General features: G+C 47.8%; 1 protein-coding gene across 2 annotated transcripts in view; it reads left to right on the top strand.

Annotated features, from left to right (window-relative positions):
- The window catches only part of Lhfpl2 (LHFPL tetraspan subfamily member 2), a 137,106-nt gene that overhangs the window by 74,884 nt on the left and 41,059 nt on the right, over positions 1 to 21,163 (top strand). The window lies entirely within an intron of this gene.

The following is a 21,163-nucleotide window of genomic DNA, read 5'->3' as shown; positions in this document are numbered from 1 at the left end:
TCCAGCTGTGGGATATGAGACTTCCCAATGTTCCCGCCAAGAGCGAGCTTTATTATCCCTGACTCCAAAGGAACAGAGCTGATTAGCAGATGTCTCCAGGAAGGCTGTTTTCAGCAGGCACCTGGTGAGATGGAGATAAGGGACAGCATGGATGGGTAGCCAAGCCTGGCTAATGAGTGTCTGGGGCAGCACCAGGTCCTTGGACATGACCTCTGCTGATTTCTTTGGTGCCTGAGGCCAGATGAGCTGGCTAATATGGAAGTCAGGCTGTGGCTGAGTCTCCCTGACCAGAGGGCCACGGACATGCAGGCCCTGAAGCAGCCAAGCCAGAGAATCCTGGCAGCTGTGCTCAGACCAAGCTGTCTGGGGGCGAGTTAGGAAGAAGCAAGAAAGACCCAGGAATCATGGGAGTTGGAGCTGGAAAGTCTTGAATCCTCTTCTGTCAATGGCCAGACCATCCCCCTGGGATCCCCCTGTGGCGATTTATAAAATGTGCTTCCAAATGACTCAGGCTGGGAGTCTTCCAGCCGTCCCTGGGGGAGTGGAGCAGTCTTTTCTGAGAAGGAAATATTTCCCTCACGATTGGTCGGGATTTTTTGTCAGTTGGCTCCAGCCCCATCACTCCTGGCTGGCCTCCCTCAGACCACCCTGAACAAGTCCGGCCTCTACCTCTTAGATTCCCACACTTAAACCCATGACATGCTTCCGCTGAGCCACAATTAAGCCGAGGAGGAGGGCCCCGCTTCCTGGCTTGTGTTCTGGAGTAATGTCTTCCCCCAGCTGCTTCAGTTTTCTGCTCCCTGCTTTGAATTGCTGCCTAATTTTCTGTCCCTGCCACACTTCATACATGTGGGGGCCGTGCTTTGTCAATACCAACATCATAAGGAGTGGATATGCCACCAGGAAAATGTATGTTTGTTGAAAAGCTTTTGGATCTCTTTTGTGAACTTTTGACAGATGGTGTTGACCTTGGTTCATATGCCATTACCAAGTGTGGACGAGGGACTGTCAGTGGAATATGGCTCCCCAAGAAACCAATAACGATGACATTGTAAGCCATACACACAGGTGACATGGCCATTAAACACTGACCCTGGGGAACTTGGTGGAGGGGTTTTGGTGTATCTGCCCAGCTCACAGCCATGCTGGGATGTTTAGGAAGTAGGCCATTGTGGTTTGAGGGTCCCTGGCTTCGTGTCACTGATGAAGCAAGGACTCTCCAGTGCGGGCTGGGTGGAGTTTATAGGCCATAAGATTCAAGCTGGATAACAGATTTAAATCAGTGTTTTCCTGAGCGTATTCTAGAGAATAATCCAGTCCTAGGGGCATTTTTAGGGTGGTACATGGAAGTGTGTCTGGGGAAAGAGGCCTCTTTGCAACCCCCTCTGCTTTTAAATCAGTCCAGCTCCGCTTTCATCTGCTTCATGTACAGTACCAGGCTTGCTTGTTTGATAAATAGTGTTCCATGCTTAAAAGGGAAGTTTGCAAACCACAGGTTCAGAGGCCTGCCTTCTAGGAAAAACAAACACAGAGAGAGAGACCTCTTCAGCCGGGCAGCTAACGATTACATTTCTGAGATCCACATAGATCAATCCACAGACATTTGGGAGCAGCAAATGCAAAGAACTAAACAAATACATGTTCCTGTGTAGCTGCTCTGTCACCGGGAAACTCTCAGCCAGTGTAAACAGGACATGCAGACTGCAGCCTTTGAGTGCCAAGAGAAAATTGACGGCTGTTTTGGCCATATGAGCAGGTGACTCATGTTGTCTTATCCAAGCACTAGCAAACATCAGGGTTGAGGTTTGTGAAAACCTTGTGATTGACAGTAACATTTACTGAGAGCTTTCTGTGTGTTGGGCACTGTCCCTAGGATGCCTTCTGTATTCTAGGAAGTGAAGGTCCTGTCACAGGCAAGGAAATGGAGACTTGGAGGTTGAGTGATTTGCCCAAGGTCATACAAGCAATAGACTAGTGGAACTGAGGGCTAGGTTCACTTGACTTGACTTGTTCCCTTGAATGGCCTATTGTATTGTGTCTGTTGACTCTCATTTTAAGAAAAACACATTTCCATTAAATCTTTGATAATTTCATATATGTATGCAATGTGTTTTGTTTACATTCACCCTCCTACTCTTCTCCCTAAATCCTCTTAGATCCATCCCCAGTCCCCCACTCACTCGCAATTTCATTGTATTGCCCATATGTTCATGAGTGTGGGGCCATCCATGATCACAAGGTCTACCTGTGGGGCCACACCCTTAAAGAAAACCGACTCTCCTTCCCCCAGAAGCCACTAGCTGTCAATATCTCTTCAACAAGGGAGTAGAGCTCATGAACCACTCTGCCCCATCTTAGGGTGTTTAACAAGGGAGTAGAGTTCATGAACCACTCTGCCCCATCTTAGGGTGTTTGCTGACTTAATCTTGTTGAGGTCTTGTGCCGGCACCCACTGCTGCTCTGAGTCCATGGATACAGTGGTCCTGTGTTCCTGTTTCACCACTGTCCTCCCCAGCCTTTGGCTCTTTAAATCAATCAATCAATCAATCAATCAATCTCTCTCTCCTCTCTCTCTGTCTCTCTGTCTCTCACTCTCTCTCTCCCCTTCCTTCCTTCCTTTCTCTCCTTTTTTTTTTTTTTTTTTTTTTTTTTTTGAGACAGGGTTTCTCTGTAGCTTTAGAGCCTGTCCTGTCCTGGAACCCATGCTGTAGACCAGGCTGGCCTTGAACTCATTGAGCTCCTCCTGCCTCTGCCTCCCAAGTACTGGAATTAAAGGTGTGTGCCACCAACACCCAGCTTCTCCTCAAAATTTTCCACCCTTCTTCCTCAATGGTCCCTGCGCCTTGTCTGGAGGGCATATGTTAGAAACATTGCATTTGTGGCTAATCATTCTACAGATATGTATTCATTGTACTAACATCTTCAAAGTTTGTTTTATTTTTAACTATTTATAAAAATTTTTATACAATATATTTTTATCATATTCTTTGTCTTCGCTAAACCCCTCCCAGGTCCTCCCCACCTCCTTATTCACCCAATTTTATGTCCTTCTCTCTCTCTCTCTCTCTCTCTCTCTCTCTCTCTCTCTCTCAAAAAAAAAGCAGAACAATACAGAAAACAGTAACAAACATCAGCAAAAAACCCACACACACACAAAAAAAAAATCATGGAGTCTGCTTTTAGTTAGCCAACTACTCCTGAGCACGAGGCCTGCCCTGGAGTGGAGCAGATAGACACAGTGTCAGTCCTTTGGAGAAAACTGATTTTCCTTTCCCCAGGAGGTATCAATTACAGATAGCTTCTTGTTGAGGGGTAGAGCTCTGTGCCCACTCCTCCTCTGTGCTGGGATTTTGCCCCTGAGGTCAGATGTGCATCTGCCCTGTGCGTTTGGAGACTCCGTTTCCTTGGAGTTCTCAGCTCCTCTTCTGCACAGGGCCGAGACCTGAGGGAAGAGTTTGGTGGAGACGTCCAGTTTAGGGCCGAGTGCTCCGTAGTCTGTCGCCCTCTGCACAGCGTCCAGTTGTGGGTCTCTGTTGTAAGCCCCGTGTACTGGTGAAGTGATGCCCTGAATGGTTGCTTGGGCTCGTCGGCATAGGACAGGACTTTGTGAGCAGGACACCGGTAGCACCTGCGCTGAGAAAGCACTTAATACCTGGGACTTCAGAAAGCTGAAAAGCCTCTCTATAACAAAGGACACCATCATGCAAAGCAGCGTCCTACAGAATAGGGGAAAGCCCTTACTAAGTGTACATCTGACAGAGGGTTTCTATTTAGAATATACAATGAATTAAAAAAAAAAAAGCCTGAACATCAAGAAAAAGCCCACTAGGCAGAGAGTTCTCAGCAGATGAGAACAAATGGCTGAGAAACACTTTAAGAAAATGTTCAACATCCTTAGCTACCAGGGGGATGCAAGTTTAAGTTACTTTGAGGTTTCCTATTACCCTATTTCCAAGATTAAAAAAACCAAATGACAGCAGGTTCTGGTGAGGGTGTGGGAAAGGGGAGCACTTCTGGAAATCAGTGCAGCGTTTCCTCAGAAATCTAAAGATCTAACTATACCACTCTTGGACATGCTCAAATAAAGCTGAGATCTCATGCTGTCTGTAAATGATCTTCACTGACAGAGAAGCGTATACTAGCAACCAGTGTGCAGCTCTGAGAGAATGTGTGTGACATCAGTGGCCCTCAGCCACTCTGGAGCCTTTCCTGGCACAGCAGAAGATATTGTCACGGTTGATGAGCATAACCTGTGTGTAGGTTTTGAGTTTTTAAAGTGTGTATGTCTGGTCTCCCTTTTCTGCCTCAGCTTCTCTAACTCCTTCTCTCCCACGGCCCTCAACAGACACTGAGCAACAATTCACGTGCATCTCAGTGAGAGTGCGCTCTTCATACTGTTCTACTCTGCTGTCACGTTCTCTCCGGCAGTTGCCTGTGCTGGAGCAAAGCAGGTCTCTAAGGAAGTGAATTCAGCAGGTGTCGGGTTTGTTTTTATAGGTGTGTTTGGAAAAGTTGGGGCTGTTGGAGAAACTAATTCACAGAACACCCAGGTGGCTTCAATGATCTGCCAACACACACACACACACCAGGCCATCATTTTCAACAAGATGTAAGCGTCTAGTGTAGCGAGTTTCTCCCGGGGAGCAAGAGGGCCCCGTGGAAGTGTGACCTAATGTGGGTGCTTGGGAAGTGCAGAGTAGCAAATAGCTCTTAAGCCTCAAGGATGGTATCTGCCAGGCAGAAATTCATGAACGGTACCCTGGTAGCTTGAAAGTGCTCTTGATCCTTCCCAGGGGCCCGTCTCACTTCCTGCAAGTAACATTTTCGTGGAAGGGTTGACAATGCTAGACTTTTACAGAGAAACCCGCGCACGGAAACTCCCATTCTTGATTCTGTAGTAGACAATGTGTTGTTTAAGGAGTCACTGGAAAGGGTTGCCAAACAAGAAAGAGCTGCCTAAGGGCTTACGCTGCATTTACAGAAGGGAATCACACATGCACACATGTGAATGAACACGCAAACACACACTCTTTCTCCAGGTACATACATATGTGCACATGGGTGCGCATGTACGAGCACTCATTCCAGGCACAGTCACGGACCTATAGGCAGGGAGGCTGGAGAGCATTTCCAAGACATCTGTCTGTGTGGAGCTATTGGAATTCCTACCAGGGGGTGTTTTCACTCATTGTCCCTGAGAAACAAGAGTGGGTGGGAGGGAGCAGCCATACACAGAGAGGAAATGAATCAACTCTCCACTTGGGATTGCGATGCAGATGAATTCCATATTTTCGTTAGGGATTTTTTTTCTTCAAGAGGAAAGGAAGGCTAAGTGACTGACCTAGTTTCTGGGAAGCAGACTGACATACAGCTACAGCCCTCCATGTGGTTAATTTGTTGCTTTTTGTTTGTAGTTTCCACGTGTGGGTGTGTTTAAGAAAATGGCCCAGAACCTGCTGGGTTGCCTCTTTGTCTGTGGCCTGACACTCCTGCTGAGGTGGCCAGACCTGCTGACAGCTGCTTCAAAACTGCTGTGGTCAGCAGAGCTGTGGGCCTCTGCTGCATCTCTGTGGATCCCTCACGTGAGGGTTCAGGCAGATGCAGCATGCTTCCCTGCTAACAACCACAGAAAATGCTCGTGGGTCTGCATCTCACTGTTAAGATGCTCACACATTTTATACGCCTTCCCCGTTCCCTACTGTGTAAGCCTAGGAATGGTAAGCTGACGGGATCCCCAAAATGGACTGCCTGTGATGTTCAAGGTAAAGAATCTGAGCTCTTTACCTCTGAAGTACCATTCAACCACACTCACGGCTGTACAAGGACGTGGCATGCAGATAGGCCACTCCCTTGTGAGTTTATTGCCCATAGCTGCCGGAGCAGTGGTGCTCTAACAACTCAGAACCCAAAATAAGGGAATCCACTCCCCTTGGGGGCTGCTGTGGAGGGAGACTGAGCTGGTGGGTCAGGCCTGTCCATTGTGCCTGGGCAGTAGAGTCAGTAACTGTCCTTAGCCTTCCTCAACATTCTTCCCCAGAAGCAGAGAAGAGAGCACCTGCCTGATTTTCCCACCTGGGCCACTAGAAGTAAACCAGCCTTCAGCATTCCGAGCCTCTTCCATCCCATGGAATTGTCTGGAACAAAGGCTCTGACTCCCCCAGCTCCTTCACAAGTACCAGCTACCCTCAGTTGTAATGCAGCAGTGGGCAGTATGTTTGACCTGACATTTTGTCCTTATCACCATGGCCATATCTCACTGTGACCCTTGAGCCCTCCAGCTGTAGACTACATTTTAAAAATGCCTTTTCTATGTCTCTGAGTGGACCTTACTGTTCCCTGGTACTCCTGTCCCTGTGGCAGCTGTCTGGGAATTCCAGCTCTGTATCTACACCCAGGAGGCTGTACACTTGAGTCTGGGGATTGGTTCTCAGGGCAGGGCTGAAGTCTCTGACACTGGACTCCACCCTCAAAGAGGACACATTCTGTGGATGCATGCTCCCCCTCTGCAAGCAGCACAGAGTTCTAGGGGCAGTCTTATAGAACCTGTTACTGGGTGTCCAGAGGCTGCATGGAGATGTGAAGGGGAGTCCTAGAGGCTGTGTGTGTACTACTGTGTGTATACTGTGTGTACTACTGTGTGTACTGTGTGTACTACTGTGTGTATACTGTGTGTACTACTGTGTGTACTGTGTGTATACTGTGTGTATACTGTGAAGGGAGGGAGAAGAGACCTGCTCTCAAGTCCACTAGACTGTGGAAAGGGAGTCGTGGAATTGAAATGGATTAGATAAAGACCAGGGCCTCTTCAGAAGAGCAGTGCTATAGAGGGAAAGTTCCATGGCTGTGAGCTAGCTCTCATAGGGCAGGGAGGGAGTGGACATAGGCAATCAAAGGGGAAGAGGTACCCGTATGAGCTAAGCAAAGGATGGACCCAGCAGGACCTCAGCTTGGCTGGAGAGCAGAAGGTAGGATCAGGTATGGTCAAGATGCACACAGAGTAGCCATGGCCAAGAGCAGCCATCTTGGGATCCCCAGGAATCCCAGGAATCAGCTCACAAGTGCCCTTTATTATTGGATTGGACAGAGGGATCAGAGCATCTGTAAGTAGCAGTAGATTTTTCTGACCCAGTTCCTGATGGCCTCAGCCATTCCCATTCAGAAACTTGAGCCTCCTGAGGAGTCTGTTGGAGAAAGCAAGCTGGGGTAATGGGAAACCTGTTAGAGACTGCTTCCTTCTCTCCTTAGGATGCATGGGAGCCATCACAGTGGTGTAGAATTTACTTCAGAAGAATGTGGAAGTAATTGGACACAAGCTTGATGACAAGTCATCTAAAACAACCTAAAAGTAGCAGAGTCACTAACTTTCTGAAACTTTGAGATTCTGGGATTACAAGGTGGCTCCCTCCCTTTTCCAACACTGTAATATATTTTTAAAAGAAAGGAGTTTGAACAGCTTAACCATGGTGGCCTTGTTTCTTCCATGTGCATTCTAGGCAGGCAGGAGCTGTGCAGGTCTGTGCCCATGGGTCCTGCCGTCTAAGCTTTCTTTTCTTTGTTAGGGGTGAGAGGTGCTAGGATCAAACCCAGGGCCCCATGCGTGGAAGACAAGCACTGTACCAGTGAGCCGCGTCCCAAGCCAATAAATGGGATTTTAGCAGTCATTTATGTGTTTATTTCCTATTTCTCCCCTCCTTCTCTGTCACTGAATCCCCCACTCTTGGAGGGCCTGGGACCTGTTTTAGTAACTCATCTATCTGGTACCTCACTACAAGAGGAAGGGGACTCAACCTCCTTCCCAGAGCTTTGTCACTGAAGTGGCAGGGAGCCTCAGACAGAGGGGACAGGCCACAGCAGAGTACATATGGCATGGCTATTCCAAGGGGACATTGATTTGAAATGGGAGCTCCCTGGCCTCCCAGGGCCACCAGGGTAAGTCAGGAGTGAGGGGGAAAGGAGGCTTTGCTCGCTGGGCCCTGGCCCTCGTGGGTGTGTTCTGGTTAGTCAAGCAATACTTGGGAAATACTGTCTCCTCCTCTCCCCCAGGCTTTCTTCCTCAGGGTCCCACCCCTCCCTACTCAGGGGGCCTGCTGAATGCCTGCTTTCTAGATAGGTCCTAGGAGTAGGCACACACAGGGCTGAGGTGAAGCTGCAATGCAGAGGTGGCTGAGAGGCAGGATTGCAGACTCGAGTGATATATCAAGCAGTTAATTAAGGGGTGGGCTTCCAACTTGCTCTAAGTGGGAGGCAAAGCATTTTCTGTTTCTTTGTTCTTCATGCCAATGTCGGTGTTATTGCCCTTCACGGAGACCTCAGGCTCTGACCAGACAGGTCTCTGTCTGCCACTGCTAGAGGTCAGCACTGTTCCTTTATCAAGGCCACAGGAACATCACAGACATCTTGTTACTAAAGGCCTGGCAACCCCCGAGAGCCTGGGATGTGTCCATCCCTTAGTGGAGGATGTTGTTTGGGGTATTTAGTTACTTTCCAAATGTTGTGGTAAGACACCATGACCAAGGTAACTTACCAGAGAAAGCATTTAATTGGGGGCTTGCTTCGAGTTCCAGAGGCTGAGTCCGTGACCATCATGGTGAGGAACATGGCGGCAGGCAGGCAGGCAGGCATGGCACTGGTGCAGTAGCTAAGAGCTCACATATTGGGACAATAGCCATGAAGGTGGGGTTGGGGAACATGAGCCAGCGCACCGACAGGGGTGATACGGGCTTTTGAAAGTCACTGCAGTGAATGTATACTTAGAGAGATGCCACAGACAAGAACTCTCCCAAACACCTCCAAGCTCCGAGACACCAGATGGCGACACGCTTTGAACAGCCCTCAGGCCTTCTGTATTTTGAAAAGGACGGCTGAGGCAGAGCTGTCGCCTGTTGAAATCAGTGACGGACGTTTGGAACTGAGAGGAGGAACGTGCACGGAAACTGCCGTGTTTGGGAAAGACACATCGTTTTTTCTCCTGTCTGGTTTGCAGTGTTGGCAGATGAAATTCTGCAGCCTCGGGGTCACAGTCAGCTCCTTTTGAAGGAGACAAACAAGATGGTGACCCAGTTCAGTCCCTTTTCATTTATAATACCGTGCACAGATCAAACATTACCAAAGATGACTGGAAGCCTTCCATGTCATGATTTAGTTAACATAAAACATGCCTCTTAGCACGTGGGGGAATGGGCATTGATGTGAATTCTGTTTGCCCCATTACTTAGCATTTGCTGGTATAAAATGAATGCCAAGAATGGGGGTCTGTTTTCCCTAAAATAAGGAAAGCATGTGGGGGATGTTCATATGTGCATTTTAAGGGCCACCTGTGCTAACCATCTCTGGGCTGCTCACGGTTTCTCTGGAAAGTCACTCAGTGTGTGTGAAATACTGAGAGGTCATTCACTGTTGAGCTGTGTGGTCCTGACCAAGTGCTGTGTGAGATCAGGTGTGAGATCAGAGACGGGAGAGGTTTGTGGGGGCCGACACAGGATGAAGAGAGACAGATGAAAACTGCAACTTGAAAAATAACAACAAACGAAGCCTTTGGCAGGTACTTACAGAAGCTCTCAGGGAGAACACAGGCATGGATGTAGCAGCTGTGTGGTTTTACAACTTAACTCCTCCAGCCAACCCCCTCCAGTGATGCTGTAGACAGCCTGGCCAGCACACCACAGGCTAAAGGACCTTGTTTTTCTGCCCCAGGTAATGAGCAGGTCTTTTTTCAGAGAGACTGAGGGTTGTAGCCAAAGGCAATAGAAAAGTGGGCCAATAATGAGTAGATTCCAAGTACCAACAGTATCAAGGGGTACCATCTTCACTGCACACATTCTACATACTGCTCATGGCGCCAAGCAATCCTTTTTACCTCCGATGCTAACTCAGTGAAGGAGTAGGTTAACTGCTCCTAGGTTACCCCTGTTTTCATGTTGTTACTACAAAAATACTCCTTAGGGCTGGGCGGTGGTGGCATACGCCTTTAATCCCAGCACTCGAGAGGCAGAGGCAGGCGGATCTCTGTGAGTTCGAGGCCAGGCTAGACCGACAGCCTCCAAAACAATACAGAGAAACCATGTCTCGTAAAAACCAAAAAAAAAAAAAAAATACTCCTTAGGAGTGATGTAGCTCAGTGGTCGCGTACTTATCTAACATGCTTAAGGTTCTGGATTCAATCCCTAGCATCGCAAGTAATTCCTCACCGTTGTCAAATGAACAAAGCCTTCAACAGGTAGAGAACCCGCATAACAGATAAAGAACAGAAAGATATTTCCACAGCTGTGAACACTGGCAAGTTCAAGATCTAGGAAGCAGCATGGGCGCGGCTGTATCCTCTCTTACTGGAAGGTGGAGGTTAAGAGAGCTCCCTATCACCTGGGCCCTGCCGTAAGAGGTCTAATCTACACATGAGGGCAAAGTCCTGTGTCGTCCTCACCCACCACAGGCCCCGTTTTTCTCTCTATTGTGGAACACTTCACAGACCGGCCTGTCACCCTTGAATAAGGGCCATGCTAGTTTTCTCTGCGTGTTACAGCCTTAGTGTATTGCTGCTGAGGCAAGCACAGCCTACTCCTTGCCTCTGTTACCTTGGGGATTGTTGTACCATGAATGTGGAATGGGTGCCATCATTCAAACCATGAGAGAGGTCTAACAACATCACACTGTTGGTGAATGACAGCACCAGAAACCTGAAGTAGGTTGGAGATGGGTGACTCCTGCTCTGAAGGATATGCTTGCCGGGCTGTGGTTGGGCAGGCTGCAAGTCTCAGATTCGGGCTGTGTGGCTTCTCCTCTCCCCAGATGTGTCCCCTCAATCAAGGGAACCTCTGCCAGTGCAGCTGTGGCTGCCAAAGAGAGGAGGCGATGGAGGTGTGAGCGGTATGTGCTGGTGGTTTGGGGAGCGACTATAGTCTGCTGGGGGACAGTCACGCGTTCAGGAAGGCCGTGTAGAACAACTACATAAGGCAGACAGGAGTGGTAGCAACTGGGATAAACTGGAGAGCCAGTGTCCCGTTCACCATGGCTAACCACTGCTTAGCTCCCCAGTGCCATGTGAAAATGTGGGTTTGGTTTTGCAAGGAGAAGGCTGTTTTTCAGCCTGAAATCTGGGCTTTCCTATTGCCTTCTGTTTTTGGATGTTTACTGCTAATTTAAGCTGTTTTAATGAGTCAGTTGTATAGGAGCCTGCAACTTGGAACCTCTGGAGAAGTTGTAGAAACTGGGGTAGCTCCAGACAGTAGCCCAGGATAGCAAGCACACATTGTTTTGTGGCTCCACAGCAGTGACAACAACCTGTGTGTGTGTGTGTGTGTGTGTGTGTGTGTGTGTGTGTGTGTGTGTGTGTGTGTGTGTGTGTGCGCGCGCGCACGGCACATTCGAACACATCCTGCACTGTGGGCTTGCATTCATACGCATGCAGAGGGCGAAGGACAACAATCTCAGCATTCGTCCTCGGGCGCTGTCCATTTGAGTGTTCTGAGGTAATGTGTCATTAGCTTGGTGTCCACAGGTAGGATAGGTCGGTTAGCTAGCAAGCCTCAGAGCTCTACTGTCCGGCCTCCTCAGTGATGAATGTTCACCCCGCCTCTCCTCCCCAGTGATGAGATTACAGGCATGCTCCACACAAGGATTGTTAACTTGGGTTCTGGGGATCAAAGCTGGCCCTCTTGCCTGTACAGTGAGGACTACATAGACTGTGCTCTCTGGTCCATCAGTCCACTTCTTGGGGGCACAAATGGGCTTTGTAGATGTGGACCCTGGTTGGGGAGTTTGGGGTGGGTTTGATTCAGGATTGTTAGAGCAGCATGGAGGCTCAGCAGGGAACGCATAGTGATGGACTAGTGCCCTCTACTGTGAGCAAAGAAACGGCCACAGTCTCTCTTGCTACCATCCCTGAAGTATAGTGTGGGGACAAGGTAAAACCCCCTTAACAGGATGCAGCATGTGAGAAGCTTTTAAAGTTTATATCGTTGTACTTACACCCCTCCCAAAAAACATAAAGTCTTACACCCCTCCAAAACAACATAAAGTCTTCTGCCATTGGGAAACTGGGATTATTCTGTTAAGCCTTCAACTTGGGTGGGATAACCAGAGAGTTGGTGGATTGGCTGTCCTTTCTTCTGCTGTATTGTGGGGGTGAAAATAAGTGTTGCATACATTGGTGTTCTGTTACTTGCACATGGCCTTGGCGTCTCTTCAGCATGGGGTCTGCGGGGGGAGGAGAGGGTGGGTGCTGAGGAAATTGCTTTGAGCAGAAATCATCTTTTTTCCATTCTCTAAGAGCTGTTTTTGGATCCCTTCTCCTGGTCCCCTGCTTGTGTTCGAAAGCCCTTGGAATTGTATGCCAGGAAACAATGTGATCTTTCTAATTGGAAGTGGGAGGAGAAGGACCCAGGGAGCCATGATGGGCTGGCAACTGATGCCTAAGAATAGGTTGTTTTCCTTATGAATAAACATTTGGGGCGGAGCGGAAAGAAGTGCCCATTTTAAGCCCCCCTGGACCAACCTGGCCTTGAAAGTCAAGGAAGGAGGCCGAGTGGGCCAGGCACAACCAGATGGGTGTAATGCCATTCAGACTGAGATTGCCATGGTGACTGGACTCTTTGGAGAAAGCCACATGGCCTCCAAGGGAGGGTGATGTAAGAGATGGGCAGGACAGGGAGAGCTGGGAGCTGGGATCCTTAAACTTGACCATGCCAGTGACTGGAAGAACCTGATTCAGTGGGTCTGAACTGGGGTCTGCTCCGAGGTGACAGCCATGGGGCTAGTCAGGGGTTGTACTGTAGGTTGCCAGGGCATGGAGTACATTTGTGAGTTTCTTCTCTGTTCCTATGAAACATTCTGTGGATGTTTTTGTTGTGTGGTGGTAATGACACTTTAGTAACGACAAGATTTTGAGTGTTATGCAGTATATTATTAGTAAAAAGGCCTACAGAATTGGACAGAATCTGAACATTATAAATATGATGGCTGACTAAAGAAAACACAGCCCTGGGCTAGCTGATACATAACTGAGGTTCTTGTAACCTTATGGAGTAGACACCACCAAAATTGTAAGGACAAAGAATAGCCCAGACCAGACATTGAAGCTTTGAGATTAAAATTCCTTTGATCATTTTTAAAGCTTTCTTGGGGACATAGACAGTCTGCCACTTGGGGGACTGAAAAAGCATTCCCTTGGAGGCCAGGGTTCTTGTTGGCCCTGAGATGTCTTGGTTGACAGACAAGCCTAATTTTGTGCTGTTATTCTGGGGCACTGTAGATGCTTCTCTGGTGGTGGTGGCTGGGTATTTTTATTCTCCCAGTGAAGGACTGTGTGTGAACAGGGATGGCAGCAGCTGTTTGCAGTGTCCTGGCCAAATGCCACTTGCGTTGTGGTACCCCCCCACTCACCCACTAAGTGAGTTCTTCCGCACACGCACAGTTCTTGATTCTTTCCATCCTCCTTGTTGTCAGGTTTTGTCACCGGGTATTTTCAAACCCTGAAAGGGCTTCTGACAAACTTGGGGGAAGCCCAGTCAGCTACATTTTCACAGATCTCCAGCATCCTGAAGGACTCTTGCACCTCTGAGGAGAAACTCAAGTCCCTCCAAGGGTATGGGTAGTCAGTCTGATTTTATAACTCTGACACCGGAAGGTTCTAGCTTGGGATTCTAATTCTACCAGAGATACTTATCATGCTAAGTGAGAATCTGGTGCTTGCTGTCATATGCACCTGTACTGTCAGGAATATGAGGAGCTTGCAGACGACCTACCCCTGGATGTGGGGTACTGCAGTGGCGTAGCCCTGTGATCAGCGCAATAATAACAGCATGTTCAGGAGTTTCAGTGACAACCAAAGCCCCAGGCTTGGCACAGGAGCAAGGCCGTAGCCTCCACAACTTCAAAGGAGGGGCCTGGGAGGCTTCGGCAGAGTAGGGGGGGCATGGATTAGCAGGTGCATGGGCCTGGGGAGGCGAGAGCTGGCTCTCCTCAGCCTTGGCTGAGCTAGTCATCCTTGGTTAATGGCATCATCCTTGCTTTTCTCTCCCTTTCCCTGTCACTTGGCCACCAGGGACAATGCCCCTTCCCTCTGGGAAGCACTATGAAGAAGAAAGGAGAGGATGCAGGAAGTGGGTCCAGAAGTGAGGTTCAACTCCAAACATCAACCATGTCTTTCTCTCCAGCACTTAGTGTCATGGGCTGGGCGCATGGGGGAGGTCTGGGCTCACCTGCCCTCACGCTGAATGTGACACACGAGTGTAGGACTGTCTCCATGGCGTCTTAGCAGGCCACCTCTCCCTACCAGTCACTCCTGTGTCTGAACCCTGGGATGTGTCCTTGGGCTCACATGAAGCCTCACTTCCTTTTGTGAGACCCAGACGGTAAAAATGGAATGGTAACTGTCCTGAAACATGACAAGCTAGGCTTTTCCCCTCCTCCCAAGGAGTTCATAGTTTTTCTTCTGATAGTCTCACAGACTTGTTCAGCTTTCAGTGAGACACCATAGAAGCTTTGAAGCTTTTTTTCATGATTTTATAGGAGAGAGTAAAACTCTCTTTGGAGGACCCAAGATGCTTCTGCGGTGGCAGCTGTGGCTTTGACAGTGTTCTTCATTGGGCCTTCCCCATCCTCTCCCTCCCGCCCTTGTGTGTTTTGACAGTGTTCCTCATTGGGCCTTCCCCATCGTCTCCCTCCCGCCCTTGTGTGGCAGCCTTGTGGACAGTGGAAGTATTTTATGGCACTATTTACTGTTCATGAAAACTGACAAAACTCAGCCTGGGCAAAGGAGGCCCTAGGCCTTGGATGGCCACCTCTGTGCTAAAGCTTAGGCCGTTGCTTGCCCTAAACATCTGAATCCATTTTAGTGACATGAGAAATGAGGACAATGGGGTTCCATCTGGAGTTCTGCTTTTCCATTCCTGCTTTGCTTGGAATCAAAAAGATGGTCAGGAAAAGAAAACCCAAGCAGTCCCCAAGCCGTATGGTGAGTCACCACAGGGGTGAGGTTCCAGAACACGGAATCATAGAGTCGTGGCCTTTAGAGCTATTAGGCCCCTCAACTGCCCTTTCTGACGGATGGCCTCATTATTTGTGGCAGAGCTCCCTGAGCTCCTGGAGAAGGAACACAGCCTGATCAGGGACCTACAGCAAGTTTCTGGGTTCCTAGTCTGGTCCTCCCCGCTCCATATAAAGATCCCTGCTTCTTTTGTAGCCAGGGAGTGCCTGCTGAGCCCAGGCTGCAGAAAATAGCCTGTTCTAACCTTCCAGCCTTTGACCTCACAGCCCTCAGTGAAGGATCCCAGCTTTTGAGCCAGGCATCCGGTCCCCAGAGCGTCCGCTCACACCTTGTAGGGCAGGGACCCATATGCATTGACCCCCTGTACCGCAGTTCCTTATTCCTTGATGGGATTGACCAGTTACCAGCTTCTCATTCCCAGAATGATGCCTGCTCTCCTGATTGTCCCCAAGGCCATTGGAGGGTCCCAACTCCACCCGGCCAGGGGATAGATAGCTGTATGAATTCAGTCACCTGGGTTTAGTCTGTCTTAAAGCAATAGTTTAAAATCAGAGGTCTGAAAAGAAGCAATGGACTCTCAAGGCTTAAAGTTTTAATAAGGCCGCTTGCGCTCTGGGAATGAAAAGAACCATTTTCGGGTGTTGATAAGCGCTTGGCAGAGTTCCTCTCTCCTTCCGGAGCTGATGCTGCAGATTAGGGTTTTGGCACATGGTTTATTCCTTACCCTACACAAGCGAGGAGTCAGGTGATGCTGGCACTCTGCTGGAAAGGGGGCTCTGTCCTTGGTTCAGGAGACTTAGTTCAAGCATTTGCATTGTCTGGACCACAAAGGGCCCTGCCCCCACTGCGTAAGGCTATCAGAAGCTCCGAGTTTGCTCACCTTCCCCCTCCCACACTGCGCTTCCACACCCTGCTCCCTCAGGGTCAGCTGCACGGAGCAAAACGTACGCTCCTCGTTGCTTATGCTTTTCCTCACATCAGTCTGTCACAGGTCTCCTAAGGAAGTGCATCAGCGGCACCTTGTTCATATGGTTTGAGTTACTCTTGTAGGGAATGGAACAAAGCTTCATTTGTTCAAACATATCCCAGAGTGAAGGCTTAGTGTTCAACACTCTGGAAAATATCCTAATATAGGACCATTCTCTGGTACAGGAAAGTATCAAGTTTTGCCCTAGACCTAAGTGCTTGCCCTAGTTCAGTGGTGGCCCTGGTGCACTAGGGAGGCAGAAGGGTTTAGTCAGCTTGGCTCATGGGTATGGCTGTGAGGGGGCTTGAAGATACAAGGTGCAAGCCCGTGGGATCAGCTGGCACATTACCCAGTCTGCACCAGGATGGCTGTCTGGTACTTTGGCATGAAGTGATGTACCCGTGTTATCAGTACACAGCAGGCATTAGTGCTCCTTGTCGTTGGCCTAGGGACATTTCTAGTCACTGGTCTTCCTTGAGTTTTGTCTCTGACACTGTTTGAAAGGAGATGAGATAGACTTGGTAGTAATACATTGACTTGGTTTCCATTAGAAGGAAGAGAAACATTGAAATGGTGCTATATTTAGAACAGCCCCATTTAACTAAAGTAGTGATTTTATCATTGTGTTTGGCTTTTTGATATTTGTATATCCACTAAGAACTGCATTTATCACTGGGTGGTGGTGGCGCACACCTTTAATTCAGCACTCGGGAGGCAGAGGCAGACAGATCTCTGTGAGTTCGAGACCAGCCTGGTCTACAAGAGCTAGTTCCAGGACAGCCTCCAAAGCCACAGAGAAACCCTATCTTGAAACACCCCCCCCCCGAAAAAAACTGTATTTATCAATTAATTATTAACTAAAACCCAACCCCAGTGCTTTAAGCAATTGAGTTTGTATTGTTATCAGTTAACAAGTAATCTTGAAGTATCTGGATCAAGATCTTAGTTCTGTGATATCACCAGGCTCCTTGTACCTCTAGAATAGACACAGGGTTTTCATTTTCTGAGTCCTCCATTGTCATGAGACAGGCACTGGGATCATTTTGGCACATAGGAAAAAGGCTGGTGTCAGTGCGGAGTCACGTTCTAACAAGAGCTTTCCCAGAATCCCCTTCTCAGTTCTTCACTGAAACTGCATTGACTACAGGAGAGCTACAGAGAGCCCGGCTGGGCCTCTTGCCACTTCCCCACCAAGACCAAGATTAACACAAAGGAATTACGGTGAAGTTCAAAGGACACCAGCAATTTTCTGTGTTCGGTGTTCGGTGCCATGTTGGAGGCTGAGATAAAAGCAAACATTGACAACGGGAGACCTGTCTTCATTTAAATTTTTGATGTTTTGTTCATTTTTGATATTTACATTTTTACTTTTAGGAATACTGTTATTTTGAGATATTTATCATGATTAATCCATTTTTACATTGGTGCCTTAGCTAAATTAGCTCTCTCACTGAGTCTTAGACATGGGTTCTGTTAGCAAAGAAGGGAGGAGTGATCAAATGGGAATCTAGGAATCTGTGCCAAGTAATTGTCACCGTGAGTCACCAAGTCCTTACTCATGGCTGGTTATAAAATGAGTGTCCGTAAGGCTAAGGGCCAGCAACTATAGGACATTATTTTCACGAACTGGTCAGAGGCAATTATAACCCCCAAGTATAGACCCATTCTTCTACCTCCACCCCCAAGCTATGAGGAATGCATCCCAAGATTCCAAGTGGATGTCTGCAACCTCAGATAGTACCCGAACTTACGTGAATTCTTTTTTCTTCTGCATACAGACACGTATGCATTTCGTTTACAAATTAGGCACATGGAAAGGTTAGCATTAATAAATAGTCAAATAGAACAACTGGAAGGACATCGTAATGAAAATCATATGAGGGTATGTTCTCTTTCTCTCTCAATATTACACTGTATACTCCGTCAGGAAGACACCATATATACTGTACACACGCCAAAGGGAAGACTCATCTTCTGGTAGGGACAGAGTAGGGAGGTATGATATTCCATCATGCTACTCAGAATGGCACACAAATTAAAACTTGAGAATTATTTCTGGAACTTTCCATTAAATGCTTTCAGACTATGATTGACCACAGTTACACTGAAAGCAAAACCAAGGCTATGGAAACAGCCATGTTTGCATATGGGATCCTAGGCAGGCAGGGCATTTTCGGAGACCGAGAATAAGTTTGTGTGGTCTAAGTCTTGTGGTCAGTTTGAGGTTCATGCTACAAAAGTAACAATAAAGTCTGACCCAGTAGGTTCAGAGTCAATAGCCGTGGAGTGTGAAATGTCTCTGGAGAGCCGCTGACTCACAACACCTGATTAGTTGTGTAGAAACTCAAGGCCAATGATCTTACTGCATGATAGAGTCAGATTAGGAAGTGATAAATACAGCTTGACAGGGAGGCGATATTCAGGTCACAGAACAGATGGACTCTTCGGAATGAGCATTCATGGGTATGTTTGATTTTCTGTGGACCTCTTAGAAGTTATGATTATTTACACATGAAGAACCAATAACCCAGTAAACACCAAAAATAGCTACTGATATGGTTACTGAATGGGGGTTTTTTAAAATAACTTTTAATTCAGAGAAAGCATGCATTTTTAATTTTCAGAAAGTTTGTAAATTATTGCTAAAATTGTTTATAATTTTGGCAACATCATGCTAATGGTGGTTGGTTTTATGTTGGATTGTCCTCGAATAGTTGTAGTAAAAATAGCATGTATGGTAGCTGTTGCCACTTAAGTTACTCTGGGGAAAGTGGCTCTCGCTTAAATCAACCTGTTTTCTTTTCTTCACCTAGTCAATTTTGTAGTCTTTGTTTGAGATAGGGGCTCATTAGTCCTGGTTGGCCTATAACTCACTGAGACTTGCCTGCCTCTGCCTCTAGACCGCTGGGATTAAAGGCGTGCCCCACCAGGTCTGGTCTATATTTTGTAATGTCTTAAATCAAGCTGTTCAATGAACTAATATTGAAATGAATGACTAGTGCTTTTGGAAGAGCCACTGCATTTGTGAGGGTTGGGTTCTGCAAAGATGTCCAAGGAACAGCATTTTGTGGCGATGACTCACATCTTGATGCTTTTATAAACACTTGCATTTTGCAAATCCATGATTCAGTCTGTCAGATGATTTCCCTCCAAAGACTGTAGCATTGCAAAAGTCCAGCAGTTTGTTTCACACGTCCTTTCATCTGCATCTTCACATAGGAACTTCTGTTTCCAAAGCTGTGAGCTTTTTCCTGTTCAGCTCCATGCCAGGCCCGCTGCGAGGCCTAGCCTCATGCTGCACTAACTTCCATTGCCTTCAAGATGGCAGAACTCTCCAGAGGCCACGTGTGGTGTTCTGCTTCAGGGAGCAGTGCTGCACTCCATCACGTTTATTTCGGCCTGTCACAGGACTGCTGTACCATAACGATGAGGTCACCAGCACAAAGCCCCTTTTAGGTTTATGAAGACACCTGCCGCAGAATTCCAGGTGTGGACACTGACAAACGTTTGCTTTTAAAGTGCGGGCACTTGCCTCTATACAGGCTCTGCCAGTCAGTGTGAGGTTGGGTGATTCCAGTCAAAATGAGTTTCTGAAAAGTATGTCATCTCTGGTCAGCATTAAACTGGCTGAAATTATCTTGGTCGTCCTTATTTATCAGTGTCTTTGAAAAGGGTGTTGTATCTTAGGTGTTGGGAGAGAGGTTTCAGTATTGATTACACTTACATGGCCAGCATTCCAAGTCTCTCCTTTTTGGTTTTTCAAGACAGGGTTTCTCTGTGTAACAGGCCTGGCTGTCCTTGAACTCACTGTGTAGACCAGGCTGGCTTCAAACTCACAAAGATCCTGCTGCCTGTGCCTCCCGAGTTCTGGGGTTACAGGTGTGCACCACCTGGCAAGCCTCCCTATTTTTGACACATGACAACAAGTATCTGGATGCCGCAAGGGACTTAGCACTTGTGACAGTCTGAGAGAGTAGAATGACTGTGGGAACAGGGCTGAGCTGGGACAATGGAGGCCTTGGAGGGAGAGCCCACAGCAGGGTACAGTTCGGTAGTTAATCGTTCTCAAGAAACATGGTAGTTTAATACATGCCAGCACTGTTTTCCGTGTGTCTAGGACGGTTACCCTGAGGAGTGCCCACTTTGGGGCTTAGAGATGGAAACTTCCCGGCGACTTCAGGTTTAACAAGGAAAGGGGGGTGGCGTGGCCGAGAAAGGGGCGAGGTGGAACACAGAGCCTGGATGGCCTTGGATGCTGCCCCCCCGGTCCAGAGCCCATCCTTGTGCTCAAGAGTCCAGCAGTGTTCTCTAGGCGGTTCAGTGAACAAAGCGTATCTGAATAAACAAGGCTCAAGAAGGGCACCAGAAAGGACAATGATTTCTAGTTGTTGGGTCTCCGTTTTGATAGGCTAGATGCTTATAAGATTAAAATTTTAAAAATTGACAATCTTTTCTCACTGTTTTGGTATGAATGAAGTAATAGCTAAAGCCATCATTCCTGGCTGGGCCCCAGTAGAAGGGCCATGAACTTGGCCTGATATGCTCATCTCCAGGCAGAAGACACGATCTACAACATGTTTAGACACAGAAGAGCCATGTCCAAGGACAGACTGAGGGTGATCCACATTTCTGACCCTTTTGAGTTAAATACTGTCCCAAGCTGTCTCCATCGTCTTTCTCTCTGGGCTCTCTGGGACTTCTCATTTGAACTTCTGAGGTGTGTGTGTGTGGGGGGGGGGTGACACATCACATGGAAGCTCCATCGTTGGTCTTGCTTCCCGATTTCCAAACAGAATTTATTTAAAACTAAAGTAACTGTGTCCGTTTGTTTTTTTTGGTCTCCAAGGTGCCTGGCCCCATGGTTCTCTTCCCAGCCAGGGTGGGAGAGGAGCCGTTGGTTACTCACACTTAATGCTGATGTGAACTCAGTGGAAACGGTGACTTGGCAAAGGTCTGGGGAAGTGCACTGTGCACAAGGCCACCAAGTGTTTCCCAAATTGATTCTGACAAAGTAAGATTAGCATTCAGCCTTCTGCAGATTCTCAGAAGAGCTAAAGAAATTTCCTAGTCCAGCATATATGTTACGCTGCTTTTCAAATTTCTAACCTCTGTAACCAGTTACATTTCCATTTACCTATTCCTTTACATCAAATATTTTACTTTCCTAAGTTGTGTTGGGGAGATTTTCCTCTTGTGAAGATTATCCTGGAAAG

The sequence above is a fragment of the Mesocricetus auratus genome, unplaced genomic scaffold (genome assembly GCF_017639785.1).
Source record: "Mesocricetus auratus isolate SY011 unplaced genomic scaffold, BCM_Maur_2.0 Super-Scaffold_100020, whole genome shotgun sequence".
In the NCBI taxonomy this organism is placed as follows: Eukaryota; Metazoa; Chordata; class Mammalia; order Rodentia; family Cricetidae; genus Mesocricetus; species Mesocricetus auratus.
This window is presented reverse-complemented; position numbering and strand designations above follow the sequence as displayed.